The following is a 20,002-nucleotide window of genomic DNA, read 5'->3' on the forward strand; positions in this document are numbered from 1 at the left end:
TGGAGGGGTCCTAGAAATGGATCCATGGTCATTTCTTTTGTAACATTTTAGAAAGTAAGACATCATAGTCCCAAAAGATTAAAAATCCTGTCCGTTTGCACTTTGACTTACCCTCCCTCATAGGCCACCTTCAGTTGGGTGGTGTTGGGCTGGCTGTGGGCATTTCTGAGATCAAGCATAGGAGAAGCTGAGTTGGGGACACCTTTAGTTTGCATTGGGTGGGATAAATTTATATGATTTATAGTCTCTTGCTTGCATGTCTCCCATCCATATACTTCCATGCCAAAGGACACATTTTATGACAGGATGACCTTGGATCCTCCCAATTACATGTTCTTCACCTCCCAAGCCCTCCTAAGCAAACTCTGCCACTGGAAAGGGTGAATTATTTTTCTATTCTTTTTAGAAAATAATGTTATGCAGTTGTTGTCTCACGAAGAGGCAGTTAAAGACTATGCAGCCAAAAATGGATGTTTTCTCTGTGCATGCAACTTGGAACATGACTGAATTTGCCATCCTGGGACATAATAAATTACTCCAAGATTTTATGAACATATAGAAAATGCTTGTGATGCCCTACTCATATCCCCTCAACCTTCGCTGGAAGTCACAGGCAGTTTCCAGGCATATGGATATCTTTCTGTGTGTCTCTTTGCTTGAGAGCATTCCAATAGCTATGGATGAGTCCTTGGTCCAAAAACAGGGCAGGACAAGCTGGTGCCCCAGGAGGACTCCTGAGCCAGTGAGGGACTGTGGTTGGTGGAAAATACCCCAGCTTTCTCTCCCCTCAGTGGGAGAGTTCTGAGTTATATTCTTCCGGCTATCATGAGGATGCAGTCCTTGATCTCCACACCTGCATCTCCTTTGCTATGACTGAAGACCCTGGATGGATGCTCTCCTTTGTGGGTGTCCATGTCTGTGGATCAGGCATTCCATATGCCCTGGTTAATGGTGCTAGCTGAGACTCTGTGGGATGCAAGGGCAAATCCATACCCAGAAAATATATCTAACCCTTTTGGAATGAAAGGGCCCCATGTCGTCACCTTGACACTAAGGTGGTTTCCTCAAGCAATAGGGCTGTATCAGAGGTTCAGTGCTTCTCACTATTGCTGGCAGATTGGACATCAAGAGGTAGCAGGAGCTAGTAGTCTTGGGAGGTAGGTACCCACATTGTTGGGCTCATATGTAGCTTTGTGCTACTGGCCACTACACTCCTGGGTACTAAGTGCCAGTCTGGAGTTACTGATAACAAAAGCTAAGTAATGTCAACTAGCTAAGTCTACTTGGTAATTCATTTTGTTTACTTGGTTTTTCAGCGTGTCTTCCATGATGGATGCCTTCTAGCGGATGTTAGCATGTGAAAAAAATCTTCACGTTCCATGCCCATTGCATCTAACCAGACCTCTTTGTCTCCAATCTCCTAATCCTTTTTATTCCAAGCCCCTGACCAAACAGCAAAGTCATTGACCACTGTCTAAAAATCTGTACTTGTTCTCGCTTTGGGCTATTTCTCTTTTCACATAAAGTGGAAAATCAGATACATTGCTCACAGCTCCACCCATTGAGAAGGCTAATCCCCTACCCACTGTCTTTCCAGGCCCCCAGAATATGTCTATAATAGAGCTGCCATCCATTTTTGGCTTGCATCCGTGTACCAAGGTGACCCTTCCATAAACTAAGCTTGGGCTTTTTCTCCTCCATCAGCTGATTATATGGGACATCCTGTCCCAATATGACCATAGGTGTGAGTTAGTGCAATTAAGGGGGGTGATGTGGGAATCTGGGCTACCTACTAGTGTAGTTATTCATGTCCACTGATCCTGCTCGGGTTCAATCCTGAATGTACCCCTTCCATCTTCCAATGGACTACTGCTGTGCCCATCTGACTTTATGACTGGGCGAGTCCAGCGAAATTCAACTTATAATGGACAGTTCCAGTGGCATGATTAATTGACACCTCATAGCTAAGTGTTCTGTCTTTACCAGGGCAATATTCCAGATGCTGTTTCTCAAAAGTCATATAATTCTCTGCTGCAGATGGCATGGCCTTCCTCCAGAATCCCAGGGACCTGAGTTATGATTCTTGCCCTGCGGCTGCCATAAGCTCTGTATGAGGTCTTTTCCCACCATAGACACCTCCAACACCATAAGGTCTTCTGATCGTATGGCTAAAGTGGCAGGGCTGCTTGAGCTGTTTTTAGGGCTGGCTGCAGAACCCCTTCCTGCTCCAGGCCCCACTCAAAGCTGGCTATCTCAGTAAATGGGCTAGAACAGTATCCCAGGTGTGGAATGTGATGCTTTCTTATTCCGAAGAGGTCTAACAGGTGCTGTGCTGCTTTCTTTATGTTAGAGGAGAGGAGAATCATTGATTTGCCTTCTTACTTTGGAGGTTTTACTCCTTATCCCTGGACCACTAAAAACTTAACTGGTGACAGTGTTCCTGAACGTTTGTAAGGTTTATATCCCTTCCTCTGCAACTTATGTGTCTTCCAAGCAAATTAGTCACTTTTTGCTCATCCTATATGAACAGCATGAGATCATTAATATATTTTATCTGTGACAATCTGTGTGATGGATGTTTGGGTCATCCTGCTCTTTTATTAATGTATCATGACAGAGGATGGGAGAGTTAATACAACCTTGAGGCAAAATCTTCCCTCTTCAGCCAGATGATCCAGCAGACCTTATGAAAATTGTTGTCTGTCCTACATAAATACAAAGTCTTTCTAATCCTTTTTTCTAATTAGAATGGAAAATAACACATCTGTCATATCAATCTTACATACCATGGATTTGAAGGCTTATTAATCTGCTCTAGCTATAATACGTGCCTGGCATAGCAGCTGCAGTTGAGGTTTCTAGTTGGTTATGCCTTCAGTGAATTGGTTATGCCAATGAAGTCATTTGTTCTTCAGAATCCATCTGGTTTCTGCAGGAGCCAGATTGGCGTATTAAACAGAGATATGATTACTACCACCCCTGCATCCTCTAGGTCTTTATTTAATGGTGGCACTATCTCTCTGCGATGCCTCCAAGGATGTGTTATTTCTTTTGATTTACCATCTTGACCAGGTATCTACTTGTTCTTATCCACCATAGTAGCTCTTATCCTACAAACCAAAGACCCACTGTAGGGATTATTCCAACTGTGAAGCATATCAGTTTCAATTATACACTCCAGAACAGGGGAAACAAGAACTATGTGGGTTCCTGAATCCAGTGAGTCCACTGGGAGCCAGATATTAGCCAGGACTTCATACCTGGCTCTCAGAAGCCCCCTCTCTAACAGAGGGGTCATGATGCTCTTTAGGTCACCAGCTACGGACACCAGATCAGGCTCTGTGTCCAATAGTTCTCAAAACATCTAGGCACTTCCATTTCTACAACGTACAGTCACCAGAAGAAAGAGCCATCTGTCACTATGGGGGAAGACTCAGAGAATCATTATAATTTATATTTGCCGTAGTATCACTAGATTCTTCTTCCTGGCTCTCTGGCATCCTCTTCAGCTAATGAACTTCTAAATGAAAATTGGTTCGGTTCTGGGATCAGGCCTTTTTATTGGAGTGAACACCCTCAGTAAGTCTCCTGCTCTCTGATTCATTCATTCATCCTCTCTTTCTTTCCCTCCTTCCTCCCTCCCTCTCTCCCTCCCTTCCTTCCTTTTCTTTTTTGTTATATGTTTAGCAACATCCTTGTAGGCTGCCCACCTTTTTTGCCCCTAAGGATCCTGAGCTCTTTTAACCATCTCCACAACTCCTTGTGTGTCAAACTTCCATGATAGTAATTGTGGTCTCCTGGCTTCTGCTAATTAAGTGCTGCCACCTGGCCTTTATTATATAGGGACCACATCATTCTCATGTCTGTTAAAGCTCTGTGATTGTCTCTCCCACCATCATCCCTGGCCTGCAGAGGACAGCCACCACTTCTCAGTGGTTCTGGTACCCCTCTCACCTGTGCATTCTTGATAGCCTTGATAAAAATTGTGTCCTCTGGACCCTCCTGTGATGGGTTTTCTAACCTCACAAAGTATAACTGTGTCAGAATTCCCACTTTGTTTCTTCCTCTACCCTCTACCAGAGCAAGGCAGGCACTTATACTTTGCTCAATATTGGTCATCACTTTTTCTAAGCTTCTAAGAACCACCCTAGCAGAAAGTCTGTCTCATTCCCTGGGGTCCTTGCAGATGTTAAATCCCATGTCCCAAGAAAATGTTCCCAAGTCAATAAATTCTTATTTTTCCAGTCTTACGTACTAGCCCTCTTGATCTAGTACCCTCAAAATTCTATGCCAGTGGTACTTCATTTTCTCCTTCTGGTACATCTGATTCCATCTTGGGATCTGCTTCTTGCAGAACCAAATTAACACACAGTCTTTCAGAGAACCCCAGTGGGTGTGAGCCAGAGTTGCCCTAGTGGAAATTTACTCATTAGCATGTTATTTATTGGCTTTTCTATTTTCACTGCCTAACTCCCCAATTCTCTTACATGTTTCCCAACATCTCCTTTCAGATATACTACTAGCATCCAAATGCCTGTGTCAGAGATGACTTTTGGAGAAACCCAAACTAAGACAAATCTCTCTCTAAAAGGATAGCTACATAAAGGGAATAAATAATTTCTGCAAATATTTATTTGCTAAAATCCTTTTTATTTTAGAGATTATCTTTATTTTCTGACTTGTGCTTCTTTTAGAGTCATGATAAGTTATGATTGGATGTCATTTAAGATGACTTCTCCTACCTTATAGAAAGATAACAGGTATCAGAACCTCTCTGCTCTTTAAAGCCATTTTTTCAGTTACACCCATGGTGCTTGCTGACAGGTTGTGACAAACCCTTTTGAACACCTCTAAGGACCACGGGAACTATGTCAGCTCAGCAATTCAGTCCACTTTCATTTCCAAAGAAATTCTGCCTTTGGGAAAGGGCAGAGTTGGTCTCTATCTCTTGAGATCATGAAGCTTCTGCTTCATTGTGAATAAAAGAATGTAAGTAAGAGGAAGCTTTGAGGTGTGGGAAATGAATTTCTTTATTTTTTTTCACAAGCCCTAATAAGGTTTATATTGAACTTTTTAGATTCTTAAAAATCTTTCATTTTAATATATTATTTCTTTTTAAATATAAACTGATATCCTCAAAATCAGCAATGAAAATTAACATGCCAGAAAATGTGACTTGTTTTCATAAGAATTCACATTTTTTCCTTGAACACTGCTGCATATCCCAGCCCAACTTGAGAATTGTGTCTTTACATTACAAAGATCCACTGCCCCAAGACCCTTCCTTTGGGGTCCAAAAAGAAAATGAATTCTTGACAGTAGTGATATGAATGCATATATGAATATAAATGTATGCATGATATAAACTCTGCTATGTTCAAGCAGTTCCCAAAGATATACATGTAAAAACAAAATAATGAGAAAAATTATAAAAAGGGAAAATAAGGGTAGCAGGGTATTAAAAAAAAAAAGAAAAGAAAGCAATGAAATGAGTATATCCCCAACACTTATGCACTGGTTTGAACAGCAATGGGAAAAGAGAGAATTTAATCGAACCCAATGCACAAAATGTGAAAGGATAATAGGAAAATAGGAAAGAGATTCCCAATAACTACAGTCTAGAGGAAAATTACCTCTATGAACAACAACAACACCAACAAAAGCAGTCACGAAATCTTCTAAAAACTTTCTACAGTTAAGGTAGCAAATTCCATGTGATAAAATGCCTTAATGTTAAATAAACAGGGGACTCTGAAATCGCTACTAGTCAATCAGTCTAATGAAATCCCAATTAAAATACTATTTTTCTCCACTGACTTAAAAAAAAAACATTTTGAATCTGATTGGACCAAGTAATTATCTGTTCCTTTATTGATGCCTGATGAAAGGTGGGTCCGTGATTGAAATACGTATCACTCAGTTTGGGATCTTGAAACTATCACACTTGGTTGGTCTACCTGCCCCCACCCATCAGGATGAGTGGTGGGAGGTGGTTACATCTTGGCAGCGGAGCAGCCAAGATGCTGCTGTAATCTCAATGTCATAAAGATCTGGCACCTGTACAGGGATGCTGAGCTCAAAGTGGTGCCAGCTTTGCATGCCCCGCTACCCTTGTCCCTAATTACATTTTGCCTTTAGCTACTCATTTATAATAAAGTGTCCTGGAACAATGAAGCATAACAAATTTTGGGAGAGATTCTGGCAAGAGTGAAGATTGGCTCTCCGTGGCATATATGATACCCCTGGGGTAGCCGGTGAGGCTGTTAGAAGGATGAAAAATACAGCAGTGTCTCTGTCAGTCCTTCTGTCAGGAAAAGACAGTGGCTGCTCAGGGCGAAACACATTAATCATTGATAGGAGAACTCAAATGCAGTCTTCTCATCTCAGAAAATGGTACCAGAACCCACCCAATCGCTCAGGCTGAAAACTTAAGAGTCATGATCCTTTTTTACTTTTTCTCCCTCATACACAATTTCCAAACAACTAGTATGCCCTCTCTATCTCTGAAACTATCCTGAATCCACCCACTTGTCTTATCTCTGCAGACTTTACCTTGGGCCAAGCACCATCATTTCATATCAGGCTCCTGGAACTATCTCCTCATTGGTTACTCTGATTCCTTCTTGCTCCCTTACAATACATCTTCCTCACAGAAGTTGGTTATATTTTTGAAATGTAAATCAGATAATCATTCCTCTGCTTAAGACCTTTAGTGGTCTCATATTGACCTTCAAATAAATCCAGAATTCTCACCATGACTTACTTTGCCCTCTTCACTGACCTCATCTTATTCCCCAATTTTTGCCCTATTTTAGGCATTTTTTTCTTTAAGTTTAGTCCCACCTCAGGGCCTTTGCACTTCCTGTTGCTTCTGCCCAGATCTTCCCACTTAGGACTTTACTCAAATATTGCCTCCTCATTCTAGACTTTATTGGTGAATGTTGTCTAAAATACATCTCCCTACAGCCTACCCTTGTTCAGAGTAATTACCTATTATATTATCCTCTTTTATTATCTTCATAGCATTTATCACTATTTCAAATCATCTTATTCATTTATGTGTATGTTTATTGTCTGACTCCTCCCATCTAGAATGTAGACTCCAAGAGACCAAAGCTTTTGGTCCCCAAAGCCTACATCAGTGCCTGTTACATAGTAGGCAACCAAAACACAATTGTTGAATGAATGAATGAATAAACCACGTTTGTTGAATGAATCAATTAATCAACCAATCAACCTTGCAATCAGTCAATGAGAAACTATATTTTATATCCCAATACAAAGAAACCCTGCCATCTTTAATTTAGTAGGTCTAACAAATACCTAATTTTCTTCTGGGGAATATGCTTGTTGATTGGGATGGCAGGGTGAAATTTCTAGGGCAAGTTTTTTAGGGTAAGATTTTCCATGATAAATGATATCATTCAGCTAATTTGATGTTAAGAATAAAAGTTCATTCAACCTTCCCTCATAGAATAGAGCGTCCATTGTCCAATGTACTTCTGATGTTTATGTACTTCCAGGATCAGAGCATGTTATGAGAAAAAGAAATAATATAAATGAGACCCCTTCTCCCACTAGCCCTTAACCTAATCTTTCTCTGACCACACAGAAGATGAGCCTTGGGTGCAGAAAATTTATTAGAGAGTACTATCAGGATCAACACCTGTAGAAGGGAAGAGAAGGAAGAACTGAACAGAAGGAGAAGTTAAGCTGTTATTCAGTCTCATTGAAGGCCTTAGTCAACCCTACAAGGAGTTCTGGAGATGGAATTACCCTTCCTTTGTCGCAAGTTGGGGCAGGTAGGCTGAACTTTTATATTTCCACTGGGATCAGTCATTGGATGTGAGATGCTCTGAAAAATGGCACAACTTTCAGCCAGACAGCTCTCTTGAGCAGAGGTGATCCCCATAAGGGAATCAGGGATGTCAGGGCTCTCCACCAGCCTCACTCCCAATCAGTTGGGGAGTAAGTCAGTCATGCTCAAAGGGGAATCTGGGAGATGAATCACAGCGTCCACCACAGACCCAGAATCCAAGAAGGACTGAAGTTAATACTTCCTCACAAAACAGAGAGAATAGGAAACTTGTGCTCTCTGCTTTGAGCCAACATTACAGAGTGGGAAGTCAGGGATGTTCTTAAGTGTAACATTCAACAGCTGCTTTTAAAAGACAGGCTTTTTTCTTGTTCTTGTTTTTTATTGCTGTTGTTGCTTGTTTTGTTTTAAGATTTTTTGTTTATTTCCTACTTAAGAAATAGAAAAATCTTTCTTCTTTGCTCTGTGTCAGACCATAGCTATGCTCTTTTCAATCTAAATTCCTGCCTTTGCTATGGAGCCTCCTCATTTAATGACTCTCTTCCATCCATACCAGCTTCTAGGACACAGAAGAGTGCATCTGAAAGAAATATTTTCTTAAACCCTATAATGAGCAAAAACTAGTGGTAGGGGTTGACCTGGGAAAAATCTATGATGAGTATACTTCTAAAGTTCAGAAAAGAAGGAGTAAATATGCCAAACTGTCTTACTCATGTTTTCTGTTTTGTTTTGTTTTTAATTCACTCTAACGTCTCTGATGTTAACAATGTGTATTTCTTTGGACCTCAAACTCCAATGTGTCTTAGAATAAGCTGGTATGCTTATGAAAAACAAATTGTTGGGCTTCATCCCCATGGAGTCAGAAGATCAAAGTGGGACCCAGGGGAATCCACATTTAGAAAAAGAAAATTCCAGATGATTTCTGATGCAGGTGTCCCAGACATTATACTTTGAGAATCACTAACTCATTTCATGGCAAGCACATTTAACTAATGAAACAGTACTCGCAGTGACTGATTCTTATGAGCAATACAAGTAATGCAATTTGAGCAAGAGCTTAAAGACAGGCTGCTGCCTTGCACAACTTCACGGAACTCCATTCACACAAAACACAATCGGATTATGCTCCCAGGGTTCCATTCGTGTTGTGGTGCCTGCAGTCTGATTTGAGAGGTGGCTCTGTTAAAGGCAATACAAACATCTCAGGACAAGTGGGATACCTAGGTCCTCACTCAACTGCTGCAAACTCTGGTTTCCTTTCACATAGAGAAGGTCAACAATGGCTCTCATTCATCCGAAAAGTAATAAACTTTCTCCCGGTTCCAGTCCTGGGGGCTTCAGTCCGTTCCCGGATACCTTCAGAGAAAGAAAGTTTCTTATTCCCATCCCATCCACACCATGTTAACCAGAACACAAGCTTTTCTTAATCTCTCTCCCCAGCCATATTGAACCCCAGCTGCCATCTCGAACCCCAGCTGCCATCTCTCATAGGAGGCTAAACCCCATCTTTCTGGGAGGCAAGGAACATTCCTCGGCGTTGTCCTTCTCCTAAGCCACTCCCTCGAACTTCTCTCAGTTAGAGAAAGTGTCCTTTAATTGGTAACTTAGCTCCTCTGATGGGTCAGACTCTTTTCTTTTGAAGATTTTAAAACCACCAAGCAAAACACAACATGTTATGGTTATGAATCAACTTATACAGATCTACCACAATTACAACGTGCCCAACCTAAAGAAGCTGTTTCCTTCCCAGGATCAGGAAAGAAACCATATTCACATTTGCTATCAATAGTTACACTCTAAAGAGCAGCTGTGTAAATTAATCCTTCTTTAGGTCAAACAAAGATTGTATTTGCGTAAATATATTTTTGGAAGATGGGACTGTGTACTTGAAATGTACCAGATACTGTACCCAATATACTACCTGTTAATACAGGCTCATTTAAGCCTCATTAAAAACCCAAGGTGGGAAGCAGTGTTAGTCTCCCCATTTTACAGACAGAAAGCTGAGTAAAAGTTAATTTCTAATGATCACATAGCAAGAATTGGCAGAGCCAAGACTTGTACCCACGTTTATGTAATTCTAGAATCACAATTAAGCACAAAAAACACACTTCCCTGGACAAGGCTGCAGTCTACCTCATGAGATTTTGTAAGTATCACAAGGTCTTCCCTGTCCCAAAGATGTCTTCCTGCAGTCTTGCTACCATAAACTTCATATTATTAGACAAATTACTTGATTTTCAGAAAACCATCATTAAAGTAGGAATATAGCCTAAGACCAACAGACCTTTTCCTCCTTTACATGCAAGCACCACTAGAAAACATTTCTGGAATATTTTAGGAGATAAATGTAGTCTAATGTTGAAACACAGTGAAAAGGAGGCCTCAGGGAAGAGGATTTAGGACTGGTAACTATTGATGGAGGAATGAAAGGAACACTCTGGATATTGAATCACTGATTAAATTTCCTTGCACATTTCTGGGAAGCTCTGACTAGTGAATACGCTTTGAGAAGTAGAATTGAAGAGAAAGAGTATATAAGATAAAGTCAAGAGATGTGCTGCCCAGGACAGATTAGGCCAATTTTTACCATTTTGCTTTATTCTTTACAGTCTTCTTTCTAATTTGACTTTCAGAAATTGACTTGCCAGGCACAGCTTCAAGCTTTCCAATGGATGATCAGGAAACTCTTTCTCCAGATCTAACAATTGAGTGCTTATCGTTTAAAATAAACCCCTACCTGACAGCTCACACCACTTCCCCACCACACTTTATCTTGATATCCTGATTATTCCTCTTCAAAATCCACATCATCACCTGAAATCTTACTTAATTATGTTATATTTTATTTTGTTATGTTATATTATTTGCTTGTATATCACCTGTCTCTCTGTCAAGATAGTAAATTCCATGAGGAGTAACTTTGGCAGTCTTGTTCATCCCTGCCTTTCTAGCACCTAAAATAGTCCTTGAAATATAGTAGGTACATAATAGATATTTGTTAGTTGAGTGAATCAATTATGGTATAGACTGCTGTAAGAGGTACGGAAACAGTTCATACATAACATTATTTAGTGTTTACTATTTCCCAGGATTGTTCCAAGCACTTCACATCCACTCAGTCCTTTAATATTCATTACATTTCTATAAGGTAGATACTATTATTATCCTCATCTCATAGATAAAGAAAGTGAGGCACAGAAGGTTATGTAACTAGTTCAATGTCATGCCCAGGAAGTGGTGGTTCCCTTAAACATCACACTAAAATAAGACAAGACACTGCCGGTTTGTTTGGGAAGACAAGTCTCACCCACATGAAAAACAATGAAGTTCATTTCGAATAACAAAAGAGGGATGATCAAGTTTTCCAAGGGTTGAGAGGAGAGAAGGCTCCCAGAGGATTGAGATGGTCAAGGGAGGCCTCAAAAAGAATCTGAAATTCGGACTGGTTCTTGAGTAATGATTTGGCTAGTGATGGAGATCTCTTATCACTGAAGTCCCAGTGATTATAATTAAAAAAAAAAGACTTGTTCCAATAAAGATGTAAAGGACAGTGATCACATGACACACAGATATCTTTTTGAAGGTTCTGTTTGCCTTGGCTTCAAAACATTTACTGATGCTTATAATGAATCAGGAAAAGAGGAAACAAAAACTAAGGGCCTGAAGATGTCAGTCTCCTGAGATGTTCTGGAGAAAGCAGCACTGCTTTGGGGACCCCAGTAGCCCAGGAGTCAGGAATTCTGCCTGGAGAAAGCAAGACAGTTGAGAAACATTCACCCTCCTTCCCCCGTTCTGTCTTCCATCACTGCAATGAAAACTGGGTTATTACCAGAATGTTTAGAAAGTCGGAGCTTTGTTAAGAACGACTCATCTGTACTGGTTGGTGATTTCCCAAGTGAAGTCAAAATTTCAATACATGATTCAGCACTGATTGCTGTGATGATTATCAAGATGTCAAAAGATTGGCATTGCTGTCAATGAGAAGTGAAGAGGCTCATTCTCTTTTGGGTTATGATCAACATAGTCTTAAGCACTGTAGGGTTTCAGTGAGGTGGGGAATGCGTTAGAAAACAACATGCAAGACATAGCTCCCATTTTTTACTTTCCTATCCAAGACTAGACCACAAGATTCCATTAGTGGTGCTTTCAATTCCTTCTATTCATCGGGGTAGCAGGATTCATGATTCAATGACCTAAGAATTAGAATCCTTTCTTTTGAGAATTGGTTTTTAAAAGTGCCTGGTGGGTATGACTAAGAGGTTTTGTGCACTGGGGTTTCAGTTGATGTTTGTATTTTTTCTTGTTATGACTTAAAGGAAAAAACCCAAATCTAAAATTAGCACTTGTTTTTTTCAACTTGGAACTTTGTAAACACACCAGCAGTGGGGTGTGTGCATATGTGTGTGTGTGTGTTGCAATAAGCAATATTACAATTTTTTGACATTTTCATTGCTGTTCCTTGACATATTTAGTGAGGTTTTTAAAGGTTTCTTTAGAGAGAAGGGAAAAAAAAAGAAAGAAAAAAATGGCTGGCTTCCAGATCACCATATGTTTCCAATTGCAAATTCAAAAGCAGAAGACAAGCCTCAACTCAAGCTGTACAGACTTTTGTGGGAGTTATAGAGCTGGGGAAGTAGGTCCTCTTTTTAAATTTACTTATTAGAACTTCAGTGTTATCCAATAACAAATGATTGGGAGGAAGATGAAGCATTCAGCAAATATTCATTGAGTAGCATCTATGTGTAAGACAGTGGGTAGGGGACGGTACAAAGAGGTTTAGATGGGATATAGTTGGGGACATAAGATATGAGGGAAAACAAAAATCCAATACAAGATGGTAAGTGTGTTCAACCAGAAATTCTCTGGGAGATCAAAGAGTAAGGAGCTGACCTGTAAAAGAAGGATTCATGGAAGAGGTAAGATTTGAGATGGGTCTTGACGCTGGACAGTAGGATATTCCAGGTAAAAGGAACTATAGCACCAAAGCCACAACGATGGAGTTGTGCAAAGCATTCAGGTTTGGTCACTGAGTCTGTGCAGCTGTAACTGAGTACATATGAGGGTGGAGAAGGGAGAATGGAGAAAAGATTGGAAAAGTAAGTGTAAGTCAGATTACGGTGAACTTGAATGACAGGTTTGATATATTGTTGTTTAAATTTTATTGAATTCAAACAATTCCTTGAGTTAGGTATTAATTATTAGTCCCATTTTATAGATAAAGAAACTGAAGCTCATAGAGACTAAGTAACTGTCCAAAGTCAAATAGTGAATATTTGCTGAAACCAGACTTGAACTAAGGTCTATTTGATTTCAAATCCTCTTAATCTCTTTACCTACAATGTTTGAGCAGACTTGAGTGATAGCTACTGTGAGGTATTCCAGTAGGAACAGTGATATTTTATCACAAGGCAAAGAAATTAGAATGTGGAAATTAAACAGCAACTGCTTAGACCAAGGGGGCCACAGGCATGGTAGAAGTAGTAGGACCCCTAGAGCTATCGTGCCCTGGATGAATCCTCAAGAGGGACCTTCACCGAAGTCTAGACTTCCTAGCCTCAGAGTTGGACAGTTCTCCTTCCATATGAATGGAAGCACATTCATTTATTAAGAAGCCCATGTGGGGTGAGGAGTATTTGGATAGTAGCTAAGGGTATTTGGGTCCATGGCAGTCCAACATATACTATTTGAGTAACTGTCCTCCTTGGAACATTAAAGGATTTCCAAGACTTAGTTCCTTGAGTCAAATCCAGTTAATAAATGCCCCAAGACACTGTGAGTCACTGAAGTGACAGGGGTTAGGGCTTCAGAAGCCACTTTGTTTGCAAGCAACATATATCTAATTGTAAAAAGGGTTTATTGTTTCATGTTACTGTAAAAAACAAGGGGCTAAGTTGACTTCGATCCAGGTGCTCAGACAATATATGTGATTCATCTTTCACTATCTCTCAGCTCTGTTATCCTCAATATTGGTTTCATTCTCAGGTCGTTTCTCCAAGTGGTGGTAAAAATCACTAACAGTTCACATACCCCAAGGGAATGAGGACAGTGTGACAATTGAATGCTCCTTTCTCCAAAAATACAGCAAAATTCCCAGCACTAGGTCTTAAGGATCCAGCTTGAGTCACATGGCCATTCCTAAACCGATTACAGCAGCCAGAGGTCATGCTCTGATTGGCTAGTTCTGGCTCACAAGCCTACCCCCACCGTTAGGAGAGAGGCCCAGCTGCACCCAAACTGCATGGTATGAGACTGGGAAATGGATGATTCTCCAGGGGAAATGGGGTTGCTGTTACTAAAAGAAAGAACATTGGTTATTGCACAGCTGTCATTGTGGTGTTGAAGACACTACGGATATGAGGAGTGGAGACAGGCCAAAGGGATAGGAGAAAAAGGGCCATCTGCCACTATGATGAAGTAGAATGGCTTCTAGGTTTCCCACTTTCTACGGGAAGTCTGTGCCTCCCATCCCTCACAACTTCTTTGCTACACCCTTTGCTCCAGACTTGCCGAACAAGCTGAGCCCCATCACACATCCAGGCCTCTGCATGGGCTGCTCCTCTGTCTGGAATGTAGACTTACCCTGACATCCTCCTGGTAAGTCTGTATTTTCACATCCTTGAGCATAACTCCCAGCAGCACATCAGACATTCTTTTCTGTCTGTTCCCATGGCAATTCAGCTCTTTTTCAGGGGGGAGGGGAGCTGGGCAATGGTCATTATCTTTTATGGTTTTGCCTTAAGAACAGTGACATGTAGTAGGCCACCTTGATAATCCCTAATAGTATGTTGAATAAATTGTTTTCTGATTGCCATCTGTGAGGGCGCAAGGGAACCCAGTCCTTTCCCTATAGCTGATGTGTTATAGACCCTACACATAGGACACATACGACTTAATATCATGTATGACTTAATATCAGCCCTTAGCAAAGTCATGTAACAAGGTCTTTTACCTCATTTTCTCCTGAGTTCTCCAGAGGGTCAACTCTGTCTTCCTCAGGAACATAAGTATCTTTCAAGGAGACATCAAAATAAAAAATCTTCTAGAACTTTTTAAAAGATTAATTTAGTCCTTCCCTTACTGCTATGGCTCGGTGCTAAATAAACCTTTGAGGTTCCTTCTAGTCATGTGTGAGGTGGCCTGATCCTTCCCACAGAGGCTTCCTAATGGATATCACAATTCGGGAGACCATTCGGACAGGTTTGAAAGATGGCAGAATATTCCAGGTTTGATGACAGAGTCACAATCCATATCCAGGTAACCCAGTTTATTGCATGTGAGGAACCCCAGGGAAGCCTACTTGGGATTAATATTCCTGCCATCATTTTTCACAATGTGACATATTTAGGACAGGAACCGTCAGACGCTTTATAATGGTGCTTCCCTAGAGGCCACTGACAAACTCACAAGCCTTAGCTCTTCACCAGGCAGAACTCTCACCTTTTGTAAGTTGCAAGAACTGTGACCGTGAGCTTGCCAAGCTTCCAGGGTACAGCAAGTCCTGCCCAACTAGCCTGTCAGAGAGTGAGGTGATTTATAAGCCAGAGTCTGAGGGCACCAAAAGGGAAAAAAAAAAAAAGGGAAAGTTTCTGAAGGGGGCAGCTAAGAACAGTTTTCTTTCTTCACCTTTCCATGATGCTCTGGGGCAGTCTTGTAAATAGGCTGCTGCATTGGTCTTGGGAAAACCCACTGCATAGTCACAGCAGACATTAGTAATCAATCAGGGCAGTCTCGCTCTCAGACCTGAGCTGGTCCTTCTCATTACAGCCAAATACTTAGAAGAGGCACCTGAAATGAAACTCATTCTTCTCTTAGAGTATTTTTCTATGGCTTCCCACTGAGTTCTAGTACCACCTTTTCCTACTCTAGCCATATCTCACTGATTCTCTAATATTTCTCCTCTCTAAATCCTATTTGAGACTCTTCATCATTCCATTCAGTTTAGCATTCATTTGACCTCTATTTATCCTAAGGTGTTCCAATAAGATCATAAGGATCTTAGTGGACTCTTCTGTATCTATAACTTCCACAGTGCCAGCCAGAGGTAATACTAACAAATAGCTCACTGACTGGCAAATGAGTTTTGGACAAATAATTTAGCTGCTGAGTATGTGGGGAGGAACTAACATTTATTTAGCAATAGCTGTACACACACATTACCTAATTTAATTCTTACAGCAGAACTTTGAGGTAAGTATTATCATCTCTGTTTTACAGGCTAAGAAATTGAAGTTCAGAGGAGCTATAAAACTGATTAGTGGGCTTCCCTGGTGGCGCAGTGGTTGAGAGTCTGCCTGCCGATGCAGGGGACACGGGTTCGTGCCCCAGTCCGGGAAGATCCCATATGCCGCAGAGCGGCTGGGCCCGTGAGCCATGGCCGCTGAGCCTGCGCGCCCGGAGCCTGTGCTCCGCAACGGGAGAGGCCACAACAGTGAGAGACCCGCATACTACAAAAAAAAAAAGAAAAAGAAAAAAGAAAAAAACTGATTAGTAATAAATATATCCAGAAGAATTAATAGATTTAAGGAACGGCAGTACTTAAAGAAATCCCACAGAAGAACTGGAGATATATAAGACACCACGTTTTCTGAGATTCAATATATCTGATAAGTTCTGTATTGTGATAACGGACAAGAAGAGAATTATTTAAATCAGAATTACCATGAAAAATCCAGGAAATGTGGCAACTGCAATAAGAGAGGAATTTAAGGCTCTGCTCTTGTAGGATATGTATATATGAATATACTTATTAGTTTATTCTCACCAGCAAGACTTCTTTTTTCAGCTTTATTGAAATATAATTGACAAATAAAATTGTGCATATTTAAAGTGTACAATGTGATGATTTGATATATGTATACATTGTGAAATAATTACCACAATCAAATTAATTAACAATCCATCACCTAACTTAATTACTCTGAGTGTGTGTGAGTCTAGTGAGAATGCTTAAGATTTACTCTCTTAGCAAATTTCAAGTATACAATACAAATTATTGACAGTCACCATGCTGTACATTGGATCCTCAGAACTTATTCATCTTGTAACTGAAACCTTGTAACCTTTGACCAACATATTCCAGTTTCCCCCACCCCTCAGCCCCTGGCAAATACCATTCTACTCTCTGTTTCCATGAATTTGACTATTTTTCTTTTAGATTCCACATATAAGTGATACCATACAGTATTTGTCTTTCTCTGTCTGGTTTATTTCACTGAGCATAATGCACTGCAGCTTCATTTGTGTTGTTGTAAATGGCAAGATTTCCTTTTTTATGGCTGAATAATATTCCATTGTATATATACCACATTTTCTTTATCAATTCACTCATCCATAGACTCTTAGGTTGTTCTCATATGTAAGATAGATATTTTTAAATTCCCATTCATTGTTCTTACTTACTGTCCAAAAGATTTTCACTGTTGATGATTAAAACTATACTTTCAGATGAGTTATCAGTGTTAAAGTTGGTGAAGAATTAGCCAGATAAAGAGGAAAAGTTTGGGAAGGTGTGCTCAGTGAGTGGGAAACAGAGAATATCATTTCAAGCAGAGGACGCTGCAGAAGTAAAGGCACACAGGAAAGAAACCAGATAACTTGGGTGCAGAATACAGCTAGTCTGACATTGCTGGAACATAAAATATGCAGATGAAAGTGAATCAAGATGGAGCTAGGGAAATAAGCCTGAGCCATATTCAGAGGTAATTTTGGATGTAGTTGACAACTGGCACACTACAGCCACCAAGAGATACTGGCCTGGGAGGCACCATATGCTGATAGGCATTACCCCTTTAGATGCTTGATTATGGACGAAAGCCTAGGAAGCTTGGAGGTAGAGCTGGGGTGGATGGAATGGGAAGTTAAGCTCAAGAGGGGGAGTTGGACAGGGGCCTAGACAGTTCATCTAGAGTAAACAGAGAGAAGGTAAGGTATTGTATGCCAATGGGGAGCTGCGGTCTGGAACTTGTGGAAATTCTTTTCTAATTGCTTGGCTTCTCCCAGTGAAATATGAAGCCAGGTCATCAGCTAAGAGTGAAGATGAAGCAGGAGGGCCTGGAGGATTGTTGAAGGATGAGAAGGTCTGTAATACTCACGTGAAAGAAAGGGAGAGTGAATCAAGAAGGGTTGCTTGGGAGCACTAGGAACCCACTTGAGGTTAATAATCGTGAGACTGAAGTGGAACCCATCGCTATGATCCTGTGTTTTTCTCTGGCAGTGCTGAGTTCCCTGAGTGCTGGTGTACAGTAGGTAGAGTATTGGATTTAGACAAAGTTGTATTTTTTCCAAGTAGGTGTGAACAAGAAGTTAAGGCCTGATGTTGTAGAATTATCTATAGTGTTTCAGTCTTCTGTATTATAAAAGGGGACTGAATAGAGCATGTCTCATCCTATATCTTAAATCAATTTCACATACATGCCCCTGATATCTTGTTCCTCCCCTTCACAGCTAAATCTCTTGAAAATGTTGTCTACACCAACTGGCTTCATTTTCTCGTGTCTCATTGAGTTTTCACTTACTTCTCTGGACGCCTCTTCCAGCCTTCTTTGTGAATTCCTTTCCACTTGTTCATCTCTACATCCCTTCCTACCCTTCCTGTTATCCCTGGGCTCTCTCATCTCCTCCCATGGTTTTTATTACACACTTGCAGAGGACTTCCATATCTGTGTCGTCAGTTCTTATCTCTCTTTGAGCTCCAACCAGCCTCTCCCACGCCTTACTGGATCTAACCATTCAGATGTTCTTCCCACACCACAAGTTCAAATGTCCTAAGTAAGTTATTATCTTTCAGCCTAACATGTACCTCTTAAGAGTGTTCTCTGTCTCAATGCTTCCACCATCTACCAAGTTGTTCTAGTCAGAAGCCTGAGGAATTACTCAATCCCCCTTTTCCTCTTCACATATATCCTATTAATTAATCAGCAAGCAATCATCAATTCTACCTTCTTGGTATTTTTCTGAATTTCCCAAATTACTGGTAATGGATATTTAATCAGAAAACTATCTTAATTAAAGAAAATATTTTTTAATGTCAATTTGGGTCTAGTGCTCAGATCACCTCCACACTCTTGGGAAACTTACTGCAGACATTTGGTAAAATTGCTTTTGTCTCTACAAACAGCATGACAGCTTTGGCTTCTGCAGAAAGAGATTGAGGGCAGAGCTATGAATATTTAATCTGTTTCTCATTGAATTACCCAAAAAACAGAAATGGAAACCCCACCCACTGACCAGCCCTGGTTGCATAACTCAACATCCTCACATTTTATGGTTGGGAGCCACAAGGGAAAATTGAAAGCAAAACTATGGGCCCTTTATCTTATTGTGTCAGAACCTTCCATGGACTCGTGAGCTGAACATGTACCTTTCCATTTAGAGCTGCTGCACATCATGACTTCTAAAAGTAAAACAAGCTGGGTGGATTTCTTGGGAAATGCTGGATGGCTGGGGGCATATCAAAGGGAATTTGGAATGGTTTGTGTGGTTTGAAAATTCTTGGGGCAAAACTGCCTTCCTGTTGCTTTTGGAAACTACAGTCCAGAATTGGAAAGGAGGTAAACAATAGGAACTCCCTCACCATTTGGGTTGTTTCCCGTTTGTACTTAGCTAACTATTTTATGCTAACAAGAGAGCATGTTTCTCTACAGTCTCTTTTTCAAAGGCTTGCTGCAACCATGGGACACTTGGAAGATGAAATTAGTCCACTTTCCATTTACAAGTTTACACACAAATGAAGCCCAGTGTCTTCTGCCATACAAACCAATGAATGAACTTTCTTATCTGCTTCCCTGCCCTCTCTGCTCCATTGTACCTAAAATGGGTGGAATTCATTTGGTATATGATTAGCCATCATCCAAGGCTAGCAGTACTGAAAATTTCCAAGTGGTTGGTAGTCATGAATTTAGAATAAGTTTAGTAGTCATGTTCCGTCTTCCCACCTCCCAATCCCCAATACATATTGGTACCAACGTGGAGGCAAATCTCTCACTTCCTTCTGTATCCCCCTCAGCAGACTCTTGGGTTGTTAATTTCTTCCATTCCTCTAAATCTGCTACTTCTCTGCTATCTGCACTTTTTATTTCAAACATTTGCTCTCCTGTCATTGTCTCTTCTATTCTTTTTGTTCCTATGGATTAATACCTCTTTCTATTCCTTTACTATCTGTTTTGTAGGATCTGAGGAAGGAGA

Source organism: Globicephala melas, chromosome 8 (assembly GCF_963455315.2).
Source record: "Globicephala melas chromosome 8, mGloMel1.2, whole genome shotgun sequence".
Classification (NCBI taxonomy): Eukaryota; Metazoa; Chordata; class Mammalia; order Artiodactyla; family Delphinidae; genus Globicephala; species Globicephala melas.